Raw genomic sequence first — 18,339 nt, 5'->3', positions numbered from 1 at the left:
GTATTTTTACGCTTTTAAAACATTAATTCACAGTTCGTTTTAGATTATGTTTTTAAAAGTAACGCATATTATTATATCTAAACAATAGGTGCTCGTGTTACATAAAAGTTACGTTTTAATGCCGAATTGATGTTTTTTATGGAAGTATTCTTTTCTCCTTTTAACTCACAAAAGATAATATAATGATTGTTAAATTAAAAAAATATATATTGACGTTCGGTAAACAGCAACCGTTGAGTTTCTTGCTTTTCTAAACAAACATCTTGAAATGTGGTGCTGGAGGAGAATGTTGGGAGTGACCTTAGAGAGTGAGTACTAATTAATCAATTCTTGACGAACTGAGCATCAAACAGCGTATATCTTCTGCAGTTCAAGCGCAAATTCTTAGTTTCTTCGGTCACGTAATGACGTGTTCATTAAGCGACTTGTGATTCAAGGGAAAGTAGAAGGTACCAGAGCACGCGGAAGATCACCGATAAGATGGACGGACCAAGTGAAGGCCACAATCGAGGCTCCTCTACATGAATGCGCAAGAAAGGCAACCGTTGGAGAAGAGTGGCGAAGTATTTTCAAGCGAGCCACAACACACAGATGACGACCACGACCAGTCTGTCAAGACTGTAACGACTAAGAAGAAACAATCCCACTGTACTTTAATAGATATCTATAAAAATTAATCAAAAAGAATCATTCTTCTGACCGCGATATATTTGAAACTCTGGAAAATAAAAATAGTTTTAAACATTTACTATATTGTGATGATGACTATATAATTGTGACCAATACCACATAACATACTTAACTGTCTAGCCTCTTACTTTAGCCTTTATTATTAACACAATTCTTATCAATTAGGTACTAGTAAAAACTTAAGTAACATTGTTAAACAAACGTAGTCATAAATTTAATATGACAAACATCTCAAACGAAGGACGGCCTCTACTGTACATAAGTTTTTTGTATGGATTCCCAGATGACCTTTTTTGTCGCTTATATCCAACGAATCCCTTTGACTCGATATAACTTCAGTCCACCTTTTAGGAATCTACACAACTGTGCTTTCCAATGACCAGGCTACGCCAGTACCCGACTATAATATAGTTTTTTGACCCAACCCACTCATGCTTCTTGTCCATGAGAACAAGTTCGCGTGATGCAGCATACACAGTGATTTATCTATGAACTTGTCAGGCGTATTCCAATAAAAATTCAGGTAAGCTAGAAGTAGCTAGTTTAATAATATTTAAATTAATAAGAACAACGCTCACGACGCTCTTTAATGAATAAGAATAAAGATATTAAACTTTGTTATAACATTTAACTACTTATGTTTGGATTATAATAATATAAACTCATAACATTTTATTAAATATATGTTTAGAAAACAATAATATAGGAAGAATATTTATATCGATTTTAAATGAAGACGATATCATATATCTATTCAAATGAATGCGATCAAAATGTAATTGATTGCTTGACAACAATATTATGATAAATAATATTTTTTGTACGCTTATTCATAATAAAAATGGACTCTAACATACCGTGATAGACAACCGTATCTAATAGAGATATGTTTAACTTATTACCGCGCCGTTTCGATTGTTTTCTGCTTAGAAATTATTAATGGACTGTGTTGAAATAAATTAAATTGATTTTGATAAAAATTATAACCGGAATGGGCAATGGGCGGGGCATATAGCTCTGAGAACTGATGGTCGTTGGACGTCTCGAGGTATTGGAATGCCAACGTCGCGCCGGTAAACACAACGTGGTTGACCCACTACTACGGTTAGACCGACGACAATATTTAAACTGGTCGCAGAAAGCCGCTGGATGAAAGCGGAACCCTTACATAAGATCTATGCCTAGAAGTGGATGAAATTGGTTGATTTAATGATGATGGAAAACTAGAAAACCACTATTGAGTTAAATAAATTACTAAATAGGTACAATCAAGATGGAATCATTTTTAAATATTTTATAGAAACGGGCTCTAACTTTGCAGACGCATTGGCTTACAAAATGAACATAAATTGAATTGAATTTTATTATCCGTGACTTTACATTTCACCACATATTTAATTTAAGTTTACTAGTAAACGCAGCGTTGGTCGATCCCCAACGAGGTGGACAGACGATATCAAACGAGTTGCTGGGACTCGCTGGAAACAAGCGGTCCAGTGAATTCTGGAGCTCCCTAAAAAAGACCTATGTCCAGTAGTGGACGTCAGTCGGTTAAAGTTGGTGATGATGATGATGATGCTAAGCTAAATATGACAATCCTTTGCTTCTGGTCGATAAATCCAATAAAAGGAGACGAAACGCCCGAAGCACGACGAGCGAAATCTTAATGGGGTTAATAATTAATGTAAACAAACTAAAAAGATGTGTGGCCATAAATTAAGCGAAGCGGAAAGGGTCTGACGCATATCGGGGGACCTTTTAAGAAACCTGTACACACAAATGCCATTCCGTCGGCCATAGTTAAAATGCCCAAAGAATAGCTATTCATTAGCGGGTGCGAGAATAAGAATTCTTCAGGCACTCTGAATATTCCATCGGCGAGAGACTTGTATTGTCTTTAGAAAAATGTCCGCTTCGGCTTTGGTTAGTGATATGCATAACCTAAGATATAGTTTCAGTTTTACATGAAGCCAATGCCATTATTTTTTTTTAAATCAAAATTTAAAATATACATGAGGCAAATAAATTACTTTAAAATAGTGCTTTGTGGCTTTAATCAATACGTTTGAAGAAGTAAAAACAAGTCCGTTTATCTGCCTTGCGATTACTTTTCAGCCTTTTATCAGTTTTTTAATAATTATTTTCCTTATTTTACAATTAACTTCTGTGCAAAATGTCATACTACTAAATCGATCAGTTTATATCATAACGGTGGTATAAATAGCAGGCCCTTACATTAGAAAACGTTGTAACTAAATCATAAGTGAGTACCTCACCAGTTTAAGCGCACACATACACATACTAAGACGACAACATACATACACACACACACACACACAACACACAAGTGCGCGTGTGCACGCAAATAAAGTATATTAGTTAATCTAGAATGCACTGATTTTGTTATTTTAGTAATTAATCAATATTTAGGAGGGTACGTCGCTGGTATATATAGCACAGGGTTACCTAAATTAGGCAGCAGAGTATATCCATACCTTTTGCGTATTTTCAAATGTAATTACCACACCACAATAAACATTATTAATTTTAATATTAATGAAATCATCATCACTTTTAATGTTCTTTTAAGATTACTATAAATCATTTTGGTCAGAAAAAATTGTGTGAAGTAATTTTTTTCGGTACGACCCATTTATAACTTGCTACTTACAGTAAAACTGAACTACTAATTCCAGTAAGTACAAAAAAAATATCAACTCCACATCGTATATAAAAATACGATGTGGAGTTGACTTAAGGCTAACAGAGTATTTTGTATCTTTGGTATTTTAGATCATCGGGTGTGGTGCTAAATTATGTCGGCCCGGTGTTGCCAACACACTCGCTTGACAAAGACAGGAGCTCCGTAGCAGATGGTCGTATATCCTTGTTCATTATCTAGTGATCCCATAGATTTTATTGGCTATCGCCCAGACAGCCTAAGAGCTGCTGGGAACATTTGAGTAGTAACTAGAACTAGGTTTTACTAAAAGTGGAGTAGCGATATTAGAAAAAAAAAATTACCAAAAACATGAAAACCAGAGAACACGATACAGCATAAAACCTGCCTAACTATCGGATGAAAGCCATGGTGTGTGGGAGTCTCTACAAATTTAAGATGATGACGACTCTGCTCTATAGGCTGATAGTGATATTTAATGAAGAACATAGAGTGGTTTGTATTAGTAGTTTTTTAAACGTGAATAATCTGTTAATTTCCCTCCGAACTCTTATTAACTTCGGCATAAACCCTTCTCATTGTGGGAGGAAACCCGTGCCGTAACGTTCATAAGTAATAATAATAATAAATAAATAATTATACCACGACAATACCAACATCGCGATTTACTCCCAAAGTAAGCGTAGATTGAGTTATGGTTAATACGATTACTGACGAATAATTTTACTAATACTACATAATTACTCATAACAACAATAATTATTTTTCATCACACAAACATTGTCCAGTTGTGGGAAACGAACCCACGGCCTTGGACTAAGAAAGCAGAGTCCATACCCACTGCGACAATCGGCCGTCAGAAGGAGTAAAAAGAAAAATTGGAAAAACCTAGCAAAACGCAAAAATATACATCGTTTATTCAATAGGGCTATATTTTTAAAATAAGGTAATAAATAAAATAAAAAAAAAATAATAATAATCTTTTTTATAAATTTTTAAAATAGTGTTTTTTATTTTATTTTTAAGCATTGTTAAGAATAAAAAAAAAAATAAAAGAGAATAAATGATAGATTAGATAATAATACAAACTGGTACACAGAACGTTTATACTCGCATATCTATAAAATATATCTGTAAAATTTACCACTCGCTCTTTGGCTAGGCTGGATAACTCTGCAATTACGAATTTAAATTGTTTAATCTTTAATATTAAAGTCAGTTACAGTATTTATCTGCGTGAGATAAGAAGTGTTTTATGTTGACGTTCAAGAATACTGCAATGAAACTTAATTCCGCTGACATATATAATGTTTTAACGATTTATTTTAGTGTGACACTGTTGTCTGATATCGTTTAAATCTATAGGATTTAACGCAATATTTTGCTTCTTATATCTTGACTAATTAACAGTTTTATAAATTTAATAGCAATGCTATTCCAAACCAAATAACAAGTTTACTTACATATAGACTGTAGACACGTAAACGTCATGCGGAATTTTCTTTAATCTATTAAAAGCAGTTATCATCATAATCATTGTACTTACGAGTATTAATATTAAAGATATTAAAGATTATTATTTAAACGTGTTAGTGATTAGAACTAGGACCGACAGCCTAACATGCTCTCCGAATCATCTACATTTGACGTTGAGCAACGCTCAATTCCAGGCTAGTATTGTGTGCCAATTGTGATGAATGCGGGGAATCCGTCAACCGTTGGAGATATTTCCTCGGGTTGCAAAGCGCTCCTTGTGTTCACGGTGCACCTTCGGCGATTGTAGGGGCATTTAAATATTTCTCAGAGAAGAGTCTGCAACTGCGGGCGCCGCTATCTGGGTTGCGGATGTGTGCGAAAGCGTTACCGGTGAAGCGACTGGTTGGAACACCGTGGGGTTTTGGTCAGTACGAGTCCGGCATAACCACCGTGCCTCCCCGTGGCGCGGTGAACCCCTACGAGAAAAAAAGAGCTAGTATTGGGTTGGCTAAATGTGAATTTAAAGAAAGAGTGCCATCTTGTTACAATACTGGAAAACAGGCTTGTAACTCTGGAGCTCTTTCGATGGGCGTCCCCTGCCTCGTGAGCTCTCGCGTATTCGACACCAACCACAAGGCTGGCACCGAAAAAGCGCGGCCTTAGCGCTATTTAAAAGTTCTAAAAGCCCGGGCAGGAAGCGTAAGCTACACTTCCTGCTTCGAGAACAGAACCCCCGACTGGTCCAGGCCTAACGGTGAGGACCCGAATGACCGCCTTTTCGATACCATATAAATCGAAATTACACGCGATCGAATAAGTTGACGTAGGAAAAGAATCTCACACTTTATTGTGGCTCTAGATATTGAGAAAAAACCTTGAGAAGGACCTTAAGATCCGTCAAACATGCTAAAAACTTGATGGTGTATGCTCGACAAATTATTTCTCAAATATTTTCTTTGTCGGTTTAACTGTACCAAAAAAAAATTTTGAAACTCCATATTGAAGATTATTTTCCACTCGGATGACAAAAAATAAAATTAATGTTATCATTAAAAAAATAATATCTATGCGAACTTTTTGTAGAGGTCATCTTCGGTTAGTAGTCTGAAGATGATCGTAACGGACGAAACTCAATAAAGCGGTCTGATTGGAACAGGCTCTCCTAGAAGATGCTTATGGACTAGATGCCTGATGCCTTTTGCCTAGGAGATTATCCCGGCGAATAGTTTAGAAAGGTACCTACATGTCGTAAGAAATTCAGCCGACGAGAAGTAACGACCGGGGAATTTCGGCAGGAATGCCAAAAGAATCGGAAACCAATGATGGTAAAATGCCCAAATTCAGGCCGTTTTTCGTTAATGTCAATAGCCCCAATCAATGCTCCCAATGTTCTCAAAAATTGCATTTATTTCCTTATTTCGCCGACAGGAATGACTCTTTTCATTCATTGAATAATTAAAAACCCTTTTAACTGTGTCAATGTAAGGCTTTTAAATTAACAGGACACGCAAGCCTTAAGAGCGTGTAAAATTATTCAGTATCCTGTCGGAAGAGTGCACCACAAAGTTTGCGCTTTGCATATTTAAAGAATACCCGCTTTATCTGGCTCATCGACGATTCAGATATTCGAGGGAAAAACGGAGCAGGCCGAAAGACGAGATTCTTAAACTCGGATACACATTAGGGCAAAATTAAGTGCGGTAATGTGTCCAACCATTACATTAAAATACCTTCGGCTACTTCGCATTGCTTCGGTAAAAATAAAGGGCATTCTGGGTAAGCTATTGGCAGTACAATTATTCGATGACTCTCGCTCACCGTACTTTGTACAGCAAGTTACGGCCTTGTAGCCAATTTATCGGAGTACGCACCAATAAAGCGGTGTGGCACGCACGTTGACTGTCAAATTTTTTATGCGATTTTCGGCTTAATTTCCGCGCTATAGATGTGAGTTTCCTGCCTTTTAATCTTCTTTAATCGAATTGATTACGCTCATAAGTGTCTCCAGTGTCTACTTTTTTGGCTTTTTATGAAGTGAGCAAAATAAAAAGTGTTTTTCTTTTGAGCAGCTGTGGTAAGCCATAGTATGTTTTACGACAGTCATAGTATAAAAACTTTTGCTATAGTTTAAACTTTATATTAGGTTCTCTGTCAATATCATTATCATATCCACAGATTAAAGGCCACTGCTGGACATAGGTCTTTTGTAGGGAGTTCATAATACCACGGTCTTGTGCCGCTTGGGTACAGCGGCGTCCTGCGACTCGTTTGATGTCATCTATCCACCTCGTCCGGTGTCTATCAACGCTGCGTTAACCGGTGCGAGGTCGCCATTCCAGCACTTTGGGACCCCAACGCCCATCGGTTCTCCGAGCTATGCCCCTATAGCTATGTCAATATGCAACTTTTTTATTAGTTAAAAATCGATATTACAGCGTCATATTGCAAAAAGTCTTTTGAATTTGCTACGCTTACCTACTAAATCAATAATCTACGTGACTGAGGAAATAGCTAGCCTTACTGTCACGATCAAAGTCACGATTATGAGTCAACCGCGTCACTTCCGTGACAAGCCGATTCGTTGCGAGCGTCGAAAACAATTAGGTGTGAATTGTATTGCTGGAAACGAGGAGGAATCCCACAGGAAGCCCGCAGATACTCGTCTAAAAATCACGTTCTATGAAGCTCTTGGTTCGTAACCAAATAGTTAACAAAACTATCGGAATATAAATATAAAACAGACTAATCTTTGTTCTTAATATAAATAAAAAACGTATAAAAAGTACAAAAGTTTATCATTATATCGTAAATTAATTCGTAGGATCCCAGTATTTTAGGAATCGAAACCTTGTCTCTTATACATTCTCCTTTTCATTATACATTGACAGAAAAAATGTATACTTATTAATGTTAGGTATTTAAATTACTATATTTAATTTATGTGAATGTGTAGACAAAAATGCTATATAATGGCATATTACGACGTTGCGCTTCTACGACTCTGTTTTTCGTAGGTTTCTACAATACAAAAGACATGCATAAAAATAATGAATTATCACCTATATAATCAGTACGATAATAATCTACTGAAACAAATAGCTCATAGGTACGCCACTATGCTCTAATGCTAGTTGAAGTTCAAACAGAGTGGAAAGAGTTGTGGAACAGTGACAGCTACCGTTTGCGAGAAAATAGTTCCACCGTTACGGAGCATGCTTTGATGGTTACATTCAAAGAGACAATGTTTAAGATAACATTTCCTGTATTGAGTTATCGCTAAATAAAAATATTGTGTTGAGCGGCAATTGATTTTGCATAACCGGTTTTCTATTGGTCGCTGCCTGTAAGTGCGTTTCGTTTTTTCTGTTACTGTATTTGTATTGTTGTAGTTTGTGTAATACTATTGATACACCCCGGCTTCTCACAGGTCAATTACAGTTCCATATTGTGCAGTGTTGCGTGATTAATAACATTATGATTACAGAACTTTGAATTTCTTGGCTTATTTCTACCATAGTATGCATGCATACTATAAACATATAAACCTTCATCTTGATTCAGTTCTGTCTATTGAAAACGCGTTGCGTAGTTCAAAAGATCTAAGCGTACAAACAGGGGGAGAGACTTTGTTTTTTACTATGTAAAGATTATATTTGTTCTTCATTTTCATTTACAAAGAGATACTTTACGGTCCCTATTCTTTATTCCAACTGTCTGTAATCTTTTCTTTGAAAGGTGTTGATAGTTATTTAAGAGCCTATACATTTTTAAATAAATAACAACGCTGGTTATGTGTCCTGGATATATCAGATTCCAAGGTAACGATTATTTATTATTAGGTTTTAGTGAAAATATCTGTAAACTACCGACGCCTTACTAACTATCTAAGGCACGAAAGAAAATTAAAGCACTAATTGTGATCTAAGAATTCGACCAACCATCCAAGTACCAACTTGGCTCAATGTTTCTTAACCAGGCGTCTTATGAAGACTGAATTGCGCTGTCGCAACGATCACCACAAATCTGTTGCGTACACCATAAGTCGCTAACATTGGACCTAATAAAAAAAAAGGCTCAAAGCCGCTCAGTGGTCAATAGAGAGAGTTACCTCAAAGTGGGATTACGTCAGTTAAGAACTGAGGAGATACGTTAAAAAACATTAATTATCGGTATAGCTCAACGAGTCGCCAAGCCGAAGTGGAATGGGCGGTGACGTTGGGCTCGCAAGGTGTTGGAATGATGGGTTTTACACAAGTAAACGCAGCGTTAATAGATCCACGACTAGGTCACTAGTTGACATCAAACGAGTCACTATGAGTTGCTGGACGCAAGCGGCACAAGAATGTGTAATTTAGAACTCCAAGCAGGGGACTTATATTTATTGGCATGATGATGATGATGAATACCACACTACCCTTAAAATCAAGAACTGACACTAGCGAACTAACGTACATGAGTGCAACGTTTTATTTAATTTTAAACATATATCTGTATATGAGATAATAAAGAATTTTAAGTTGTTGAAACAGAAAAAAACAGGTGATTTATGGGGTTTGTCTGTAATAGTAATATTTAACATGCCCCTTACTTAGCCGTACTTTTTAATGAATGTGTTGATAGAGGTACTTTTCCAAATTTAATGAAACATAGTAAACTTATTCCTCTATTTAAATCTGGCAATAAAAACGACATTAACAATTACAGACCCATTTCAATCTTACCAGCTCTTAGTAAGGTCTTTGAAAAAATTATATTAAATCAACTTTTGAATCACTTCAATGTAAATAACTTACTACATCCAGAGCAGTACGGTTTTACTAAAGGTCGTAGCACTACGGATGCAGGCGTTAAACTTTTAAAACATGTGTACGATGCCTGGGAACGTTCGCAGAATGCCATTGGTGTTTTTTGTGATCTATCCAAGGCATTCGATTGTGTTGATCATAAAACCTTGCTTCTTAAACTAGCCCACTATGGTATCAAAAACGTTGCAATAAATTTGGTTGCCTCTTATCTCAGTGACAGAACCCAAAGGGTTTGCATAAAAGACATTAAGTCGCAGGGGTCGGCTACGTCAATGGGTGTCCCACAGGGTTCAATTTTGGGTCCCTTCCTATTTTTGGTGTATATAAATGATCTACCACACCATGTCAGTGAGACCTGTGACATTGTACTGTTTGCAGATGATACATCTCTAACTTTTAAAACTGATAGAGGTAGAGATAACTCTGACGATGTAAGCCGTGCTATGTCGCATGTGTCGCACTGGTTTACTGTCAATAATTTACTTTTAAATGCAAAAAAACGAAGTGTGTGGAATTTATTTTACCAAATGTAAAGAAAGTTAATAAAAATATAATAATAAATGGAGAATCACTAAAAATGGAAGATTCCACAGTTTTTTTGGGCATGACCTTAGATTGCAAGCTTCAGTGGGGTACCCATATAGATACACTAGCAGGTAAACTAAGCTTGGCTGCCTACGCCGTCAGGAAAATTAGACAGATTACTGACGTAGAAACAGCAAGACTTGTTTACTTTGCGTACTTTCATAGTGTGATGTCTTACGGGATCTTATTATGGGGCAAAGCTGCTAATATTGAAACTATATTCATATTGAAGAAAAGAGCTGTTCGGTCAATATATAAACTTAAATCACGTGAATCCCTCCGTGAAAAATTTAAAGAAATAAATATACTTACGGTAGCCTCACAATATATAACAATATAGTATTTGTAAGACAACATATGTCTTTATAAACAAAAAGTGGATATAAACAGTCGACTCACAAGAAATGGTCATAAATTAGTGACATCTGCATATCGTCTGCGAAAGGTGCAGAACTCATTTGTGGGACTGAGTATACGCTTTTATTATATGATTCCTAAGGTAATTTTGGACCTACCAATGCATAAGTTTAAAGAATGTGTTAAAACACATTTATTACAGCGAAGTTATCATACAATTGATGAATTTCTTAATGACAAGGTTGCTTGGAAGCATCCGGCTCCGCTTTCATCTCTCCAATATAGAAAAATGAATTTTGAAATGTAAAATGTAAATTGTTAATGTTGGAAAAGAGCAACTGCTGAGTTTCTTGCCGGCTTCTTCTTGGTAGAATCTGCCTTCCGAACCGGTGGTAGAGTCACACACAGACAGACTTGACGTTTCAAAAGTGCTTAGGCCTACTTGAAATAAATGAATTTTGAATTTTGAATTTTTTTGAATTTAGGTCGCTTATGGCCTTGATTACCATATAAGTAATACGTTTAGTCACACTCTGTCAGTCGAGCTTACAAGTTTACATAAATTTAAATTTTCAAAAAAATATATTCATCAATCATCAAATATATCGAATGTTTAGAAGACAATTTTTCTTATCTACTAAAAATTGTCTTACGTGGTGTCTTTCTATTTTTACTTGAGGATGCTGTTATCTGCCGCCCTGTCTCATTACTCTCTGTGGGGACACGCCGGTAGTGAAGAGGTGATTAGATGTTTTAAGCACTTTTCGAAGAGGCTAACTTTTTAAGTGTAAGAATATAATATTGATGTTTAATTATTTGTCATTAAAAAGTTTATTATAAAACCTTTTGGACTCTCTCTTATGGCACAGAGTAAGAATAATCATGCAGAGAGCCAAACCAAGCTGTTTGGATAGAGTTAGGGACTTACGTATCCTTTATTTATAATGTTGCAACTATATACGTATGCTATGTTTGATTCTATTTATTCTAGATCAAAGGCATTGGACTACTGTATCTCTTCGGTATACGGTAACAGCCCACAAGCGTCCACTGTTGAACATAAGCCTTTCCAAGAGCACGGTTCTCCACCTTTCTCATCCGGCGGCTTCCAGCCACCTTTTCAAGGTTATCTGTCCAGAGGGCTGGAGGTCGTCCACACTTCGCTTACCGATTCACGGTTTCCATTCGGTGCATAATTAGGCCTCTTATACAGTGCCTATAAATGTCACACAGCTGAGCACAAGGTGTTTTAAAAATGAGAAGCCTTTGGAGCTACAGGTCTTTTCAAGGGTAACAGGTTGGAGCGTGTACATGAAGCCCGCAACTTAGGGCTGCTTATGGATTCGGAATTAAGGTTTGAAAAGCATGTAGCTACGGTTGTAAGCAACTGTTTTTACAGATTAAAGATTCTTTATAAAATTCGCCAGTATATTAGCCAAGAAGTACGTATTCGGTTGGTAGAAAGCCTAGTCTTGTCCAAATTAAAAAACGCGGATGTAGTTTACGGACCTCGGTTATTAGTTAGAACAAGTAAACTCATCCAGCGGGTCCAAAACGCGTGTGCACGCTTCTGTTTTAGCATCCCTGCAAGAACTCATGTTACGCCTTTTTTAAACGTGCATGGCTTGTTAAAAATGAGTTCTAGGAGGAAGGTGCACCTTGCTAGTTTGCTCTTTGGACTTTTCAAAGGTGGAAAACCATCATATTTGTATAACAAACTCAGAAGGATTTACGAAGATAGAGAACAATAAGTCTAAAAAAATGGCGACGTAAAATTAGCGAAATTGAAAAAAAAAACACCGAAATTTGTTGCTTTTTTGTTGCTAATTAGTTGCTAAAAAATTAATTTTTTTGCTCTAACCGATCGCAAAAAATCGGCAATAACGCTAACTTTACATTAAGATAGCGTGGGAATCACTGAATGTCGACTGATCAATCAAGCAAATAAGGGTCAATTTGTTGCTAATTTGTTGCTGGAAAATGCTTAGAAAAAAAAAAAAAAAAAAAATTGATTTCTTTTATAAGGGAACTTTAAATTGGAGATTTTACCCTACCACACCCGTCTGTCTCATTCTGAAAACTATTCAAAATAATTGCTATTTTTCATTCTCATTCAAATATAAATAATAGTAAATAATATATAATTTTTGACTGAACTGAACCCAACTGAATCCAAGAACCCCTCATATACATGTTCTAACCTAACCTAACCTAAATCTAGTTTTGATTCCTTTAGACTTTAGATTCAAGATTTAATGTGAATATATGCATTAATAAAAACTCATTACTATTTTAATACTAGTTATGCCCTGATGAAAGCCAGATTTTCTAAGCATCTTCCAGCAACAAATTAGCAACAAATTGACCCTTATTTGCTTGATTGATCAGTCGACATTCAGTGATTCCCACGCTATCTTAATGTAAAGTTAGCGTTATTGCCGATTTTATGCGATCGGTTAGAGCAAAAAAAATATTTTTTTAGCAACAAAAAAGCAACAAATTTCGGTGTTTTTTTTTTCAATTTCGCTAATTTTACGTCGCCATTTTTTTAGACTTCGCTATCTTAATGTAAAGTTAGCGTTATTGCCGATTTTATGCGATCGGTTAGAGCAACAAAATTAATTTTTTAGCAACTAATTAGCAACAAAAAAGCAACAAATTTCGGTGTTATTTTTTTCAATTTCGCTAATTTTACGTCGCCATTTTTTTAGACTTGAGAACAATTTAGGTGTACGCGAAAACTTCTGGGCATCCCACGTCATTGCTCTGCTTCCTTCAGAGGGAGTTTCAAATATGCCGCAACCCGGTGTTGGAACAACATTCCTCCGCCTATACGTAATTCGTATACAAAATTTTCATTCAACCATAAATAAAAAAAAATCATCTTGGCTAAACAATTAGAATCTGAAGGCTGTGCGACTGATATGTCAATTATATAGAGGTGGGCATGCGAGTTTCAGCTGTTAATGTGTTATCTTTATATACAAATCGTATTATATTATATTTTACTATATTAACACTAATTATATAATTGCATTTATTTATTATGTAATTAACAGTATTTCTGTTTTTTTTTTTTTTTTTATTATTTTTTAGTATAATTATAATTTTGCTGCTTTTATCACTTTTTTTACCTACTTTAATGGGAATAACCTTTATTTATTTATTTCATTATTTTTATTTATATATTCAGTTTGCCGTATCGTCACTCGGGTCTAAGCTGAAAATCAGCGGCATGCGTGTACTTAGGTACAATGCATGGCAAATGCTGAGCTGTACACCCTTTCTGTCTGGTGTTACACACAGACATTGTATGTTGTATACTATGTTGTTACTTTATTATTATAAGATGTACTGTTTGTAACACTTAACATGAATAAATGTTTTTTCTTTCTTTCTTTCTTTTTTCTTTTCGCACCGGAAACGCGACTTGAGGGCTTTATCGGTAATTCTCAGGTTTTGCGTGTCAATTCCCTAACGTAAGGCTTGAGACACCTGTTAATTAGGAAACCATGTAATTCATAGCCAATGTTAACCATTTGAGTTAGAGCCGAAATTGTTGTGTCGTATTTATAACAAGAAGCCAATTGCTGAGAAGGTCGATGCATGGAAAAATTAACGCGTTACTCCAACTTCACTTATGGCCTATAAGTGAAGATATTATTAAATTTTTCCATAAAGATAAAATGATTTCAAAATAAGAACGGGATCTCTAATTTATGCTTAATACTGAAACTGTTTCTAGCTCCATGTTGATAAGTTAATACGTACCTTCATATCACTATACAACTTATATTAGCAAACCTGTATTTTATATACTAACTGACTGTTGTGGGTTTATTACATTTATTTTCCTGGACAACCAATGAACGCGTCGTGATTTTAGCATACGGTTAGTTAACGAGGCAGAGAGTGATATAGGCTGCTTTTTATACCGAGAAAACCGAGTCAATAAATAACGCTAATCCTCATAAAAATTACTCAGGTAACGACGACAGGTATTGAGAAATAATTGCGCGGTCTCAGGTCGTTCGCTCGTAAACGGAAAGAATCGTCATTAAATTATACCAAAACAATCTCCTCCATTTTAAGGCCCATGTAAGCTGGTAGGGGTTCCTGAATTAATTGCATCTTATGGATGGATACGTTTTAAAATAAACTTAAAAATACTTTCTGATATCACAAATTTGATGTGGCCTTTGCATGCTAATCTGTACGATACTGTATCCAATAATTGTTAATATCAAAAGAATTAATAGTAGATAGTCGAGCTTTTCATGACAGAGCTCTTCCGGTGAAGTACAACTGCCATTATTATTTCTGCGGTCAAGCATATCAAAATTGTTGCAATACTATGTTCGAGACCTGCGAAGTGTTGCTCTGTTTGAATACTTTGGTTTTTCACCTACCACAAGGTGGCCCATCTGCTTCCACCTTTAAATATTACTATAAAAACCTTCGATAGATACTTGGTATGCTCAGAGTCTTCCAGAAGTTTCTTTGAAACATTTACTAGTAGTCTGGTCAAAGTCACCAAAAGGCAATTCGGAAACCTCAATTTTTTCTATATATTATCTATTTTTACTGAACTTCTGGAAGACTCTGAGCATACCAAGTATCTATCGAAGGTTTTTATAGTAATACTAGCTGTTGCCCGCGACTTCGTCTGCGTTTGATTTTGTTTTTAAAGTATTCAGTATCGCTAAGCCTTAAATGAGTATAGTTGTATATACATATAACATGTGACTGTCAATTAATTATAGACAAATAATTTGCAATAAAATAAAATTGTGACTTTACTTAAAGATCTAAGCTATCCTATCTCTTAAGTTGGACCAGACTGCTCACGGTGTGCCAATTTAATTTAAAATCGGTTCAGTAGTTTAGGAGTCCATCGCGGACAAACATCGTGACAGGAGATTTATATATATTAAGATTTAAAGGTGGAAGCAGATGGGCCACCTTGTGGTAGGTGAAAAACCAAAGTATTCAAACAGAGCAACACTTCGCAGGTCTCGAACATAGTATTGCAACAATTTTGATATGCTTGACCGCAGAAATAATAATGGCAGTTGTACTTCACCGGAAGAGCTCTGTCATGAAAAGCTCGACTATCTACTATTAATTCTTTTGATATTAACAATTATTGGATACAGTATCGTACAGATTAGCATGCAAAGGCCACATCAAATTTGTGATATCAGAAAGTATTTTTAAGTTTATTTTAAAACGTATCCATCCATACATGACAGAGGCTTGTAGTTATAATAATATGTAGTAGGCTGAGAATAATTATTCAGTAAAAATATAAGTAGGTATTTTAATAATAATACTTGATAATGATTTAAAACCTACATCAGAGTTTTAAAACAAAAAAACACCTTCCTGTGCAGAAAATAGTTTAATTGTTAATTATTCTGAGAAAGATATTTTTTTCCCTTTTCTTAGTTGTAAAAATACGATCTTTCGTAACCGATGTCAAGTACTTATTTGAAGTGAGGCTTGAATTAACCCGTCAGCTGTGTAACGACGTTATCGAAGCGACATCAGTAGCGGCCGACGTAATAATCTGTCGTCCGCGTTTTATTATACACGGGGTCTGATGTGTTCAGTAGCTGTCATCAATTATTGTTCAAAAATATTCTCGGAGTTTATATTAATTGATTTAATTTACGCTTTTTCATGTTTCTTACCAAAATTGTATTATTATCTCTTTTTATTCTTTATTTTTAATTACCCATCTTTTCTTACTGCTCTGCTCATGTTTTGTCAGTACCTAATAAGTTTGTGATTATTTGTTTGAAGTAAACTACTTGAACGTATTGACTGCTTTTGCATAAAAAAAGAAAAAACTAATAACCCTTTGCACTACTACGTGCTACTTTGCCGTTCGTCACCACTTTATAAGTCTTTATAAATTCTTATATAACTGGGAACGGAATTCAATTTTTAAACATAAGCTATAAAATTAAATAAACAATATCGGAATTGGGTTTTGGTTGATTTATACTTCTTACTGAGAGTAAGGAGAATAAAGAATCTATAATTTTGTTGCACTTGTGAAGATTTTTGGGGTAGGAAGGACATCGTATTTCAGTTCATGGTTAGATTCATATGTATGTGTAACACTAATAAATAAATAAATACATTGTTATAATTTAAGATCATGTTAAACCTATTAATGTACTACTGCTAGGCACTGGCCTTCCACCTAATATATGACCGAGTTTTAATCGTTTACGCTTCTATTGCGGGTTGGCAGGCCTTAACAGTTATTATCATACCGAGTTATTACCGCCAACATAAAAACACTTCAAGTTAACCGAGAAGGTTTACTTGAATAATCTAACAGATAAATGCAAACAGCGCAAATGGAATAACATAGAATAAACGTAAGAACGTAGTTTTTTTTTTCGGTCGGTTCCACAAAACCGGCAGTGATAGCTATATGCGTTAGTGATTATAACTATGACCGTTAGCTGGCACAGGGATGGCTAGCATCGATTTCCTATCTTAGGGTATCCACTAGAAATTTCTTAACAGAAAAACTCAAACCTAACAGTGTTTGACCAATCTACTACACCATCATCATCATTATAATCAATACCTATGACAGTCCACTGTTGTACTAAAGGCCTCTCCCAATGGAACGGTTTTCCCATAGCTCTCTACGCTTGGTGGATTGCAGTAGATGGTAGCATAGAGGAAGCTGCTGCCCGATCTCTGTTATATTCCCTTAGTTGCCTCGTAAGACACTCGCGGGAAGAAGTGGTGTGGTGACAACTGTATTCAGATCTGCCGTCACCACACGGCACATCTCCATACTCAGCTTATATACTAAATGTAAGTTAATAACTTTTACCGATATATTAGGTTGCTTACTGAATTTATTTAAATAATAATTATAATAAAAAAGATCCCACTCAAATCATACACAGTTTCAACATAATACTCGACAAGGGAGAGGCAGAAGGAGAGGTAAGAAGTAGAGAACACCATAATATAGATACGTAGAATGGGGATATAGATATCTTTTTTCCTGTGAGTTGCGTGACGTGATATTAATAACAGCTGACACAGGAAGTGGAGAAAGTAAAAATCACGGAAGATATAATAAAAAAAATATTTAATCCATAATGATGAAAACATTACAAATACCAATTTAAAAAAAAATATCTAATATACAATTTTCATGTAAAATATAATATATTAATTTAAAATGGTTGAACCAAAAACTAAACTAAAATCTTTCGATTTTGTGTTATATATAGCTTTTGGAACACTTAAAGCCACAGGTGTAAGTAATACAACGAAGCTTGATCATTGCAACCGATGTCATGTATATGAATTGAGGGTTGAATTAATCCGTCAGTGACTTGGGTACGTTTATCGCGGCGTCATCGGTAGCGGCGGTCGGATAATCTGTCGTCCACATTTTACTTTACACGGGGTCTGAGTGGCCTGACGGGTGTCGGTCAGCGGTTAGAATTCAAATTTCTGAGATATCCTAATATTATAAATACGAAAGTGTGTCTGTTTGTTTGTCCGTCCTTCATGACCTAATTAAGGAACTAACTAACTTCATTCATAATATTAACCTATTACCGGCCCACTACAGGGCACAGGTCTCCTCCCACAATGAGAAGGGGTTAACGCCTTAGTCCACCACGCTGGCCCAGTGCGGTTTGGTGGACTGTCAACTTAATTATTGCTATATAATTAGTTAAAAGGACGAAGAGTAACATA

The sequence above is a fragment of the Pararge aegeria genome, chromosome 15 (assembly GCF_905163445.1).
Source record: "Pararge aegeria chromosome 15, ilParAegt1.1, whole genome shotgun sequence".
Lineage (NCBI taxonomy): Eukaryota > Metazoa > Arthropoda > Insecta > Lepidoptera > Nymphalidae > Pararge > Pararge aegeria.
The sequence above is the reverse complement of the archived record's forward strand: the minus strand, read 5'-3'. Positions refer to the sequence as shown.